Genomic DNA, 14,430 nt, shown 5'->3' on the forward strand with positions numbered 1-14,430 from the left:
CATTTGCTTTTTTTATGCCATATTCTGTGTGTTTTTATGCTATATTCTGTGTGTGTTTTCTTTGCCTTTCTTTGCTTTTGTTTTTGCTTTTTGCTTATAGCTTACTTTGATTTGTTAATTTCTTGATTTTGTTGTGTTTTTTAATTAGAATTATCTTGATTGACTTTATGTTTGGTATCAGTTTTGACAATGGGATATCTTTTGATCGTATATTTTTCTCTATGATATATAGGTACCATAGATAATAGATTTACTTATGTACACATGTAATGATGTACACAAACTTTTAATTTAAAACCAGACTTATTCATCCAATGTGCAGAATACTGATCAGTTCAAAATGACGGATACATAAACATTTCAATATCCATTAAGTCATGGCTTCAGGTTTTGAATTGTACGCATTGCCAAAAATTGCAATATTTCAATACATTTTTCATGAAATACAGGTAGTAGTTTTAATTTTTTGTTATTGTTATCATTTATAAATTCTACTTCTAGGACTACGGATCAAAGGAAAGAAAGTATAGACTGCTTCTTGAGTAATGTAATATTTTTCTTTTATTTTTTAAATATCACAGCAAATTTGGTTAGCAATATACATAATATATCAAAACGAAAACCAAACTTAATGATATAAGAAAAATACAGGAAAAAACCCAGCAACATTGAAAAGAACTGAAAACAAAATCTAAAAGGAACATATTAAATGAATGACTAGAATTATATATATCACAGAACATAGTATACCAAATTTTCTTCAATTTTTATTAATCGTAGATACAACAAAAAACCTGTAATGAAACATACACATTTTTGCAAGGGTGTTGTTTTCAGAAATGTAGTTATTTCTACAGATATTTCATTGAACATATATGCTCATGGTGAAGTTTAGAAATTTATACCAAACATGATAATAAATATACAATGACATTTTGACAGTGAACCTTAAAAATGAGGATAACTTTAAGTAACTTTCAACAGTACCAAAATCAAAGATGATTCAAAATTTTAACACAATTTGTCTTTACCAATCAATAGGGAAATAACTCAAAAACATTCATTTCATTTGGTGCAAATTGCAAAAAGTTTGAAACAAAAATGTGCTTTATTTAAACTATAAACAAATTGAAATTTTAAAAGAATTATGTGAAGAGTGCAGTTTATTTACTCGTAAATCATGTTATATTACCCTTCAATGTGCATTTCATAATGTTACCCAATTATCAAAGTACCACTTATACTCCCTCCAGTAGAGAATAAATGGTAATTTCAGCAAACTGGGTGACTATGCTTTTTGCAGGTATAGATCTTATAATTTTTAACTTACTCTATTTATTTTATTTTTTTTAATTTTTACTAACTTTTTTTTTCTTTTCCATATTTTATTATTTTGTGCATTACTATATAGGCAAATATAGGTAAAGATACTCATAGCAACAAGATTACTAATAGTATCAAGTTTGAATCAGAACCAGACCATAACTACAGAATATATATTGTGTTAGCTATATATTACTTATTGTCATTTGTGTGGGACATTTTATGGTGTTGTTTTTATATCTGTTTTAAGAATGCTATTAAATTATGTGTGTCATGTATACTTTAAATGAAAATAATATTATTCAGATTGTCTCATACAACTACCAAGGACTTAATTCAATTGAAAAACGAAGAGATGTTTTAATTATATTAACTGGTCCAAATAGTGATACCCCTGAATTTTATGACAACATTGGTGAAGTAATTAAGGAATTTGTTAATCAGACTGTCATTGAGACTGGAGATTATAATATTGTGCAAGACCTGGATCTGATAGATACACAAATGAGTTTCTTAACATTTTTATAGATGTAAATATGTTCATAGATCAATAAAATATGGTTGTAATCAAGGTGAAATTTCTATTACCCCAAAACAATGTATTATTACTTGCATCCCTAAAGGTGACAAAACATAGCAATGCATGACAAATAGGTGTCAAATCAGTCTTTTAAATACTGTTCATAAATTAGCATCAAGTTGCATTGCAGAAAGAATAAAATCTGTTTTATCAATTTTAATCAATAATTACCAGAGAGGATTTATACCTGGTAGATTTATTGATGAAAATACCAGATTGATATATGATTTACTACACTACACTAAAGCAAATCATTTTCAAAAAGCTTTCGATTCTGTCATCTTGATTTTCCTAGAGCAAGTTGTTGATTTTTTTCAACTTTGGAAATTCCATAAAACACTGTGTTAAAGCTTTTCATACAAATACTTAATCAGCGGTAACACAGAATAATTATCTTTCAGATTTTTTTACAATTCAAAGAGGTACCGGACAAGGAGACCATTTATCTCCTTACTTTTTTTGTTATGTAAAATTTTATAAATACTACTTAGAAAAAAACAAAAATGTAAATAAAGGCAACAGTAGTATACCGCTACTCGAAATCCATAAATCGATTGAGAAAAAAACAAATCCGGGTTACAAACTAAAACTGAGGAAAACACATCAAATATAAGAGGAGAACAACGACACAACAGAAACTCAACACTAAAATGCAACACACACAGACACGAACTACAATATAACGATGGCCATTTACCTGACTTGGTACAGAGGACATTTAAGAAAAAATGGTGGATTGAACCTGGTTTTTTGGCTAGCCAAACCTCCCGCTTTTATGGCAATGTTAAATATAACATTAAAATGACAAGATTACATGACAGGACTACAATACAAATAAATGGGAGAACATACAGGACAGAAACACACATAAATAATAGCTATCAAAAGGTAGCAGGCTTATAATTTAATACGCCAGACGCGCGTTTCGTCTACATAAGACCCATCAGTGACGCTCAGATAAAAAAAGTTCGAAAGCCAAAACAAGTACAAAGTTGAAGAGCATTGAGGACCAAAAGTTCCAAAAAGTTGTGCCAAATACGGCTAAGGTTATATGCCTGGGATAAGAAAATCATTAGTATTTAGAATAACTCATATTTTTGCAAACAGTAAATTTATAAAAATGACTATATAATAGATATACATGTTAACACCGATGTGGTGACTAACTACAGAATAAAAACGAATACGTAAAACAACCTAAATCAGCACATAAAAAAGGGCACAGCCGAACAACGTATTATATGTTAGCCGACGAAATCGACGCACAATGTGACGTCAGATTTAAATTTCTATAAATTTCCAAAAAAAATAGGATAGAGTTCAAGATTAGGTTTGTAATACTGATATAACTATTACTATTGAAAACTCAGAATTAATGTGCTGATGAAATCACTCTTACACACTTATTTTAGATGGTTCACCAGAATCCTTAGATGCATATCTTTGTGTAATAGAATTATATGCTGTATGGTCAGGTCTCAAGATGAATTTCGAAAAAAAACAAAGGCAGTATGAATTGGTAAAAAGAAACATAGCCAAGATACAATGTTTGTAAAGTGCGGATTGGCGTGGGGTTCCAACATATTTACGCTCCTCGATATTAACTCTTTGGTTGATTTACATGTACAAGAAATGGAAACACTAATGTATAGACCCAAACTTAAAGAGAAAGAGATACGAATAAAGGGTTGGTCAAAAAATACTTATCTCCAATTGGATAAAAAGTAAAATAACAAAAATACCGAACTCCAAGGAAAATTCAAATCGGAAAGTCCCTTATCAAATGGCAAAATCAAAACCTCAAACACATCAAACGAATGGAAAACAACTGTTATATTCTTGACTTGGTTAAGGCATTTCCTTATGTAGAAAATGGTGGATGATTAAATCTCATAATTTCAAAGCTTAATTACTTTTTTTAACATTTCCAAGTATTAACAAAGGGTTACTTAACCAATTTATTAATAATTTATTTTCTTTTATTTGGGATGGTAAACCTAGCGAAATTAAAAGAGAAACAAATTCTCAAATATATGAGAGAAACCGTTTCTCAAATATATGAGATGGGTGGACTTAACATGTTTAACTTAAAACAATATATAATAGGGTTAAAATTAACTTGGATAAGAATAATCATTAAACAAACTAATAAGTATTGTAGGTTACTGACTTATTCGGAAAATAATAAATTAAATACACAGCTCTACGTAGGTCCCAGAACACATGTAAAACATCCCTTTTAGCAAGAGTTTTTACATGCTTGGACTGAACTCCAAAAATAAAGTAGCTGTAGCTGTTAAAAACAAATAAAATTTATCACATCTAATATTTGGAATCATAAACAAATTATGGTTGGTAATCAAATACCTCTGTACAAAAAATGGACTGAAAAAGGAGTCTGGTTAATTTATGATTTAATTGATAATGATAGTCTTTAATGAAGTGGCAGGAATTAAAAAAAACATATAATATTGATACCAACTTTCTTATATATCAGGGTGTAATTTCAGCAGTTAAGTTTTACATAAAAAGTCTTAATATTAAATGAAACCAGATTTTTAAGCTTTATAGGCCAATTATACCAATCACTATTACAATATTCTTAAAATCTACAAAAGGATTAAAAGACATGTACAATGTTTTAAAAGATAAAATAAAAAAAAAACACATAACAGGAAATTGGTCCTCAATCCTAAATATACATAATATTATCTGGAATAAAATGTATAAAATGTCATTTTATATAACTGAAAAATCAAATTACAGTAGCTCCAATTCAAGATCACTCAGAGAATTTTAGGGACAAATGAATTTCTCTACAAAATTAAATTTATACAAATCAATAAAGGTACTTTCTTTAGGGACTCAATAGAAACCATAGAACACATATTCTGGACAAATTGTGACTAGGATGGAGATTTTCATTGGCACTCATACCACATCTTCTTATATCTACTAATGTCTAAAAGTGTTTGACGTATGAGAAGAACTTATATAGATGGATATACACTGAAGTCCAAATTGAATTTCCACTAAACTTAGACATAGTTTATTTGAAAGAACGGGAAAAATATACACAATATTATTAACTAAATATTATATATACAGAACAAAAATGTAAAGTGGACAACATGGACAAGTAAGTAGTGTAGCTTTAAAAAAAATTTCTTACATAAAATTTGTAAATTGAAAAAATAATATTTTATAAAAAAAACGCATTGCAAAGAGCGTACTCCTGCTGGAACCCCTAGCTCCAACCAATAGAATGATTATACATATAAACTTTTAAGTAATAAAAATAATTATTAAAAACTTAGTTTTTTTACCATTATTATTTATTTATAAGTTTGTCAAATGATTCAAAGAAACCAACTATATGTATTTGTCTTGATTTTGCCGATGAACTATGGACTAACTACCTTAATTATACCATATATCATTTGTATAAAATTATACAGTTTTGCCAATAAACAAATTACAAAAGAAAAAAGAAAAAAAATTTCATCAAAAATATTATGCTTATAATTTTGTACGCCAGACCGCGTCATCACAAGACTCTTAAGTGACGCTTGAATTCAAAAAGTTAAAAGACCAAAAGTACGCAATTGATGAGCATTGTGAACCCAAAGTTCAATAATTTCAAAACGAGTTTTAGCAAAGAACAAGAAGTAATTAAACACCCAAAACTGAAAATTAGGAAATACAATTGCTAATTATTCTGACCCGTCTAGTTTATGTTGTGTCTACCTCTCAGTAACAATTTTGGATGGTTGAGGAAAAAACCAAAGCTAAATATCTATATAATCTATATTGTCCAATTATTTGTATCTTTTTTGTATAAAAACTTTGAAAAATAAGTAATAGTAAAGCAAAAAAAAAAAAAACGTAGTTCAAGGTAAATAAAAAAGGGGAAGTCCATAAAAACGGAAAAAAATCAAACGTTATCAACCAACAAGTGGAAATCAACTGTCATATTCCTGATTTGGTACAGGAATTTTCGGACGAAAATAGGGGTTAAACCTGGTTGTATTGCTAGCAAAACCTCCAGCTTATTGACAAAATTGGGTGAGCAATAGCTTAATGTGACAATAGTCGGGATCCAGCAGCTAAAATTGTGTAGACATACACCACAGACATACAACTGACTAAAAAAATCATTGATATATACAAATAAATCAAAAAAAGACGCCAAAAAGATTTGTAGTTGATAGTATGTTGACAAATCATAAATAGTGTACGCTTTCTGGATAAAGTACACCTTAAGTAAAATATAAATAGAAGGGTAAACAAAATGGAAACTACTCAATAAAAACCTCTTGCGTCTGAATCGCACCTCAGGATCCACCAAGAACACCAAAAGTCAAAATTACCCTGTCAGGTCAAAAGTCATACGACCAAAAGAAACATAGTACTTTTTGCACATTGTGACTTGGATGGATAGTTGTCTCATTGGCACTCAAACCACATCTTCTTATTTATATATAATGTAACGTTTATAGGTCGGGTAAATCTCCCTATTTCTATATTTTATATATTATATTTAACCTGGGTTTGTCCTTCTATTTTTTGCAGGTATCATTTTTCTCGAGCTACAGACTCGATGTCCAGACTTGTATAATTAAACCTCGACTAGACAATACTTTTTTAGATTGGGGAAAACTTTCGATCTGATAAAATGTAGTTTTAAATTAGATTTATTCAGTTTCATTGTTTCATTTATATATCTATTTCTTAACAATTGATTCTTGTTTCGGCTTCAGAGTCAAACATTTCTAAATTCATAATTTACGTGTCCGTTCCAAAACATAGAATTACATTAACGGTACCAATTTGTCTGCACCATATGCGCATTTCGACAATAAATGTATCTTCTGTGATGCTCGAGGCCAAAACCTTTAAAAATCAAAAGCTTGTTAAAAATATGAAGAGCTTATAAACCAACAAGCTTACTTTTCGGTGTGAGCCAAGGCTCCGTGTTGAAGACCGTACTGTGACCTATAATGGTTTACTTTTATAAATTTTGACTTGGATGGAGAGTTGTCTCATTGGCACTCATACTACATCTTCTTATATCTATATAAAGTATAGCCAAAGTCGGGCAAGGAATCAGAGCTTTGCGTGAGGGATATATATTTCTTAACTTAAAAATAATTTCCATGATTTTGTAACAGCAAATTTTAATAACACAAAATCCGTATTTTTTTGCCAGTCCGAAAGTACTGGCTACTGGGCTGGTGACCCTCGGGGACTAACAGTCCACCGGCAGAGACGTCGAGCAAGTGGTAGTAGTTACATTGATGGTACCAATTTGTCTGCACCAGATGTGCATTTCGACAATGCATGTCTCTTCAGTGTTGCTCGAAGCCAAACCTTTGAAAATCCAAAGCTTATTAAAAATACGAAGAGCACATAATCCAAAAATGACAAAAAGGTATTTGTACACTTACTACGCATTTTATGAGTATCGATTTTAAAAAGAGACGGGTACATTTTGAGAACTATATTAAAGAAAATGGTTCATCCGAGAGGGATATTTTAGAGTAAAGGTCGTCAATGTGCTGAGTTGTTCGAGCTTTACTCTGGAATTAATTTTTGTATTGTCGAATGTTTTTTAACATGTTTAAGGTTTTGAACTAGTCATTACTTCTGAACTATGAGTCTCAGACATGGTTCTGGTTGGACCTGGAAGCCAACAAGATTTTATCCAATGCGATGTTTTTGTTTACTGGACTGACTTTGATCCCTAGTGCATGGAATTACGAGGTTTATGTTCTAGTTTACAAAACTAGTGGGCAACAGTTTGTATATTTTTATGTCAGAATGTGTGACGTCATGAACCTGAATGATTTAATTACTATTTTTTAACGAACGACTAGTGTACAGTTCTTGATATTTTAGTAAACTGTCACGTCTAAATAGGTACTGTGTGAATTTAGTATTAAAAAAAAATTATAATACTATGGCCAAACACTTTCATTTAACTTGGTCAATTAATTATGAGTGTTTCTAATTGAAGTTCTAGTATGAAAATATATTGAGCATTTAAGCATTACATTTCATAAGGTGATGTTTGTGTTTTATTGCCTTTGTCTATAAAATATGAAACTGTTTTATCGATCTTGGTTATTTGTTATAAAGGGGAATACATTGCTCGGCGCAATCGTCACCTCTTGCCATTTCTATTTACTTTTTGTATTGTTTTGTTTCTGAGTATGCTATCCAAAGACCTGGAGCTTTCAAAGCACAAGCCGAATCCTCCCTACCAGGAACGTAAACGGCTGTGCTACCAGAGTATAATTCCGTGAGACAAAATATGAATGGAACATCCGCCTACATATAAAAACCCGTTTACGTTGAAATAATAGCACAAAGACAAATAAAGGGAACACTGTTAAATATTTAGAAAAAGATACACAACTTCAGCACCTTTCAGTCTTTCTACTTTCCGATGATCTTTTTGAGAAAAAGGTCGAGACGTTTTTGACAAAACCCTGCCTCATTTATTTTCGCTCAGATACCGACGATGCTTTACAACGTCTAATTAGCAGCTGCAAGCTCTTGAATATCGAATGAGTTAAGTAATGTATAAACGACATGCAGGTGAAGATGGTATATTGCTGCTTAGGTGATAAAATTTATAATTTCAAAATTGAAATAGTCTCGTTTGTCATACATTCTGGATTTCCGGTGATCTCAGTTGTCAAATTCGATTTAAATGTTTAGAAATGAGGCGGAGGAAGCTGTATCTGTGGTTTCTTTAATCTGTAGTTCAGAATGATATATTAATGGGACCCAATCAGAAAAGTTTGGATTGTCTATAGAAAGAACACCATCAATATGCCTGTAAGTGATGTTAAATGATCTAGTTTCTTTGATCTTCATTTTCTTTTGACAAGTGTCTGATGTGATTCCAACTCGTACGAAAATGAGAAAGGTTGACCAGGAGAGGTGCACTTTTGGTTTCCATAGGAATGCAGATAACCTGCTGGAAAATTCTACCTCCAAATTCAACAAATATTTTGTCAATGAGGAACTCCAGCATAGTTATCACATGTTCTTCGGCGTACCATGTTTCATTTTCGGGCTCATTTTTAACAAAATATGCCGAATTATACCCCAAATCGATAAATTTGTAGCATATGGTACCATTTTTATGGAGGAAGGTATACTGGATTATTTTTTTTAGACGAGGTTTTTACTTTTCATGTGGTAATGTGGTTTAAAGGATTGACAAATTTTTTATAGAATTCATTTTTTAGAATATGGCCGAAATTTTTAAATTTTCCAGAAGTTCTTTTTGGATCTCAAAACTCCACATATGTGACCTGCCATTACATTTCCAGGGTAATGGAGGTATTGTTTTGATGTGGTCCTTGAGTGTTTCTCGTTTCTCGTTTTTTATATAGGTTAGACCGTGGGTTGTCTTTTTGGATGGTTTTACACTTAGTCTAATCATTTAGGGGGCCCTTTATAGCTTGTTGTTCGGTGTGAGCCAAGGCTCCGTGTTAAAGGCCGTACTTTGATCTATCATGGTTTACTTTTACAAATTGTGACTTTGATGAAGAGTTGTCTCATTGGCACTCATACCACATCTTCTTATATCTATGTATAACGTCATTGTGAGAAAAACGCCGCTTACGTCACACTTCTTAAATTGAAAGTCTGGATGATTTTTAACATTGGTGCATTGTACATAACTTTTTTACTTATAGATAGTTTTCAAATATTAATCAGAAATGTTATACAGGTACTACATTCTCTTTATATCGTAAGCGACATCACACGAATAGTAACGAGAACACCTGTATTCACTTTTCAAGCTGCAGTCGGCGAGGACAGACGCCTCTGTCCTGTCTCTCCGTATTTTTGATACGCTGATGAAACTTGGATTTCAATCTTTAGTGAGTTTTAATTTTATTATTTGTATTTAAGTAACCAGGAGGTTTAGCCGGGAGTTACTGTTGTTTTTGTGTGTCAAAAGGTTTTATCCGGACACATATTTAGAGTTAGTTTAACTTGAAATTATTGTTTTGTGCCAGGAAGTTTTAGCTAGAGGCACGTGTTGTAAAAAGAAAATAGTGATAATAATGATTTAGTATATGGCATAATGTTTTGCATTCCTGTGACTCTTGTATGTTAATTGAACTTACAGTTACGGGCCGAGGTGTGCTTGATTTTTTTTTCGATTTTTTTGTAAAGTACTGTATGGGCGAGTGACTCTTTATTTTAAGTTATTTATTTCTGAGACAACTTTTGGTTGACGAAGTTTTAGTCATTTGTATGTTCAATTGAATTTGCGAAACATTTGTGAGTAATGATATTGCAAAAGTTTGAAACCCCTGTTCTCGTGCAGCATCTGTGGCGGGTTTTTTGCGTACCTGTTGAAGGTATAAACTTCTGTTCATGCAGAACGAGTAGATGGTGCCTTGAAAAATGTAATAGTCTTAGCGGGCAGACCTAAGATAACCTCGCCCCGTGTGTTGCTTGCTAGTATGGAAGTGTAAGTAAAATGTGCTCTTAAAGCAGGACATAGTGACACTGATTTCTATAAAAAGGCTCTGCAAGCTTGTCGCCAGTATGAAAAAAATCCGGACATATGTTCTTAATGTTTAAAACTGTTAGGTTCTAATGACGATAACAAGATTTCTGCAGCCATCACTGAATGGGTTAATATGAAAAAAAAAAAACACAGGTCAAGTATTTATATAATTTTTATACGCCCGTTTTAAAACGGGACATATTATAGTTTTTCGTTGTCAGTTCGTCTGTCGTCAACACTTCTTTCTTAACTCAAAAACCTTTCACCAATTTCCTTGAAACTTTGGTAAATTGTTTATATTTATTGACTTAAGCTCCCTTTCGACTTTTATAAATTTCTCATTTAACGTTTCGGACTGATGGGACTTTTTACAACAACAAAAACAAAAGGAGGGGTTCCAGTTTTTGGATTAGAGCTCAAAATTTCTAAAACTCTTTCTCTCGTAATGTTAAAACAACATTCGGGTTGATGGGAGAAAGCTTCCTTTTGATTTTTAAAACATTTTGATATGTTGTTTTAAAGTGACAGTACTTAAACAATCTGAATTACGGCAATTTTTTTTCTTGTTTGTCACTCTAATTTATACTTGTTAATAAAGTCAACACAAGGATATATATTTGATCGTTTTTTATGCTGTTGAGTACTTTAATAGTGTTTTTCAAAGTTTAGTGTTTGATTGATTTTGGCAGGAACACCATATTAATGGGTTATTTTTAATATGGAGTTGAAAACCTGTTTTAAAAATTATGTTTATGATGATGATACTACTCAATCATTTGCTTATTGTTAACATTATATGTCTCTTCAGTGATGTTAGGAATCGAAACGGTATTTGGAAGGCCATATAATTTATCTCAATTAAGGATAGACTCTTGAATTTTAAAGAGTCGAAATAGGATGAACGGATCATATAAATCCGAAGGCAAATATAATACAAGCCCAAACGAAAAAATATAAATAAGTCTAAATTGAAAACAACGTTTAAACCTATGATTGCGTTGGATAAAAACCGCAATTTTTATACGTGTGCATGCAAAACAAATTTCTTGGTAGAGGGGTCTAAATACAGCACAAACAACATTTTCCAAAAGACCAATAAAGTGAAAAACTATATTTAAACAAAACGCATTTGACTAACAGGTCGAACAACGGATGTTCTTAAACCCTGCTGACTGCCATTGGCGATTGCCAAATAAACGGATCACAAGATGTAACAAAATGGATCTTTATTTAATTTATTAATTCAATAATATATATATATATATATATATATATATATATATGTGTGTCGTGTATCAAAAAGAAGATGTGGTATGATTGCAAATGAGACAACTCTCCACAAGAGACCAAATGACACATGAATTAAAAACTATAAGTCACCGTACGGCCTTCAACAATGAGCAAAGCCCATACCGCATAGTCAGCTAAAAAAGCCCCCTCAGATGCTCCGGGAGGGTAAGCAGATCCTGCTCCACATGTGGCACCCGTCGTGTTGCTTATGTTATTACAAATCCGGTAAATAGTCCAATTCCGTAGGTCACATTCGTGAAAAGGAAAGGGTATTGTAGTTACGACATAAGGAATATCCGATATCATCTGTGAAACGGTTATTCCATAACGGTCAACCAACTCGTGATGGCGTCCGTAAAATTTACGAAGGGATGATTTCAACTTCACAATTTGGAACTCTTGGTTTAATAGCTTCCTTGTGAGCAGCAATCCTCTAGCAAGGAAATCATAATATGAAATACAAGCCCGGGAATATCGTATCAATTGGGATATATATACTCCGTATGCAGGCGCTGCTGGAATGTTGCTATATAGAAATGGAAAGTTCAACATAAAAACGAACTATAAAAATCAGTTACCGGTATTTGAATGAATGTCCAAAGTTTAAGAAAGAGTAATCAAGGATATAAAGTTAACTTCAACAATTATTATTATTTAATGCGTTTCTTTTAAATTTTATTTTTGTAGCTTCGGAATTCATTTCCAGGAGGGTCTAATCCTTTAGTGGCTAAATAAGTCACGCGAAATGGAAGTTGGTTAAATTTTTCTCTGTAATTTTACCTTTATTTTTTTCCTTTTTATTTTTAGACTGAAATTATGAGAGTAAATGGGAAAAGATTTCATCCAAATATTCCCGATTCATGTTTTGAACCTTCAAAATTTTTACGATACAACTGAGAGTTGTCATGAGTTAATTACAGAGGAGAAGTTCTCCATTCTCACTTCCGAAGAGTAACGACTGAGGAAGTTGTTGAAAATAACCATTTTGATTTCGATCTATTGCCGTTTAGAGACCAAAATCATTATCGAAAGGGGGAAACACAGCACAGCTTTAGGAGTGGGTGTGCTATTACTCTTGGGGTTGCTGGATATGAGTCTACCAATGACATAATGAATCATGTTGGTTGGTTTTCCAAAGGTTGTTATGACAAATATTCCAGACTTGATAAAATAGTTGATAAACACACAATCTTTATTCTCATAAACCATAAGTTACAACGGTACAGAGATATAGAGCGTCTGTTGGTAACATGTTCTCAAAAGTGTTCAATACCCCAAATCGTGCTAGAGATATCTATGATATATTTGGTGATTCAACAACTCTTTCTCAAGCCTTTTGGATGTGTATTACTACTACTGTGGATATTGTGACAGTATAGGGATTTGATATTTGTTAGAATTTACCTTGATTGTGTTTGCATAATAAATGTTATGTCATATGATATAATGAGTTTTGATTGTTAATTAAAAAAAAATTCAGTTATTCGGTGTAAATAGATATAAGAAGATGTGGTATGAGTTCCAATGAGACAACTCTCCATCCAAGTCAAAATTAATAAAATTAAACCATTATAGATCACAGTACAGTCTTCAACACGGAGCCTTGGCTCACACCGAACAGTAAGCTATAAAGGGCCCCAAAAAATTACAAGTGTAAAACCATTCAAACGGGAAAACCAACGGTCTAATCTATATAAAAAACGAGAAACGAGAAACACTTATGAACCATATCAACAAACGACAACTACTGAACATAAGATTCCTGACTTAGAACAGGTGCAAACAAATGCAGCGGGTTTAAACGTTTTAATGGTACCAAACCTTCACCTTTTTTCTGAAACAATAGTGTAAAATCACAACATAGAAAGACACACTATAAAATATCAACTGAAATAGCTTAACTCAATCAAAGGACATATTAATACCACTGAACATACACTGAACAAATACATTTGACCTTTGACACAATGTAAATACAAAATAAATAAACTAAGGGAAGAATAATAAAAGTAACATGTTATATAGGTAAGAAATAATTTATTATACTAGTAAACATAAGAATAAGAAGACGTGGTACGATTACAAATGAGACAACTTTCCACCAGAGACCAATTATATGGTTAGAGATTTCAGTTAAAAATTGACTTCCCGTCAGGTAGCCTATCTAGTAAGAAAAATTGAGTTTTGGATGAGTTTTTGGATCTTTTTATTTGGGTTAAATGGTTTAATTTTGTTTAAATGGTTTAAACAGACTTCAAAGATCTTCGAGTTTATATTTTGTCCTAAGAGCGGACCGCAATTTCATTTCAATAGTCAATTTTGTTCAGTTACTTATAGTGTGATAACAATTGCGATTTTTCTATATCGTAAGTGACATCACACGAGAAGTAACGAAAACACCTGTATTCACTTTTCAAGCTGCAGTCCAAGATGACAGGCTGTTTCTTTTCCATCCGATGGTATTTCGATTTCTTGCATATGATTCATTTTAAAATCGTTGTGAGTGTCTTAAGTGAAAACTTGAACCTTGGTACTGTGTAGTCCGTTTATGATTAGCAAATGTGTGGAAGTTGGTCAGATAAGCAGATACGAGCAGCTGGATTAGAGGGCTTTGATCCAATTGCAGACTTATCTGTTTCCCCACTGGAATGAGAATCGTTTGGTAATAAGTGATTTTAATGAGTTTCTTGTACGTTCA

The sequence above is a fragment of the Mytilus californianus genome, unplaced genomic scaffold (assembly GCF_021869535.1).
Source record: "Mytilus californianus isolate M0D057914Y unplaced genomic scaffold, xbMytCali1.0.p SCAF_10, whole genome shotgun sequence".
NCBI classification, from domain to species: Eukaryota; Metazoa; Mollusca; class Bivalvia; order Mytilida; family Mytilidae; genus Mytilus; species Mytilus californianus.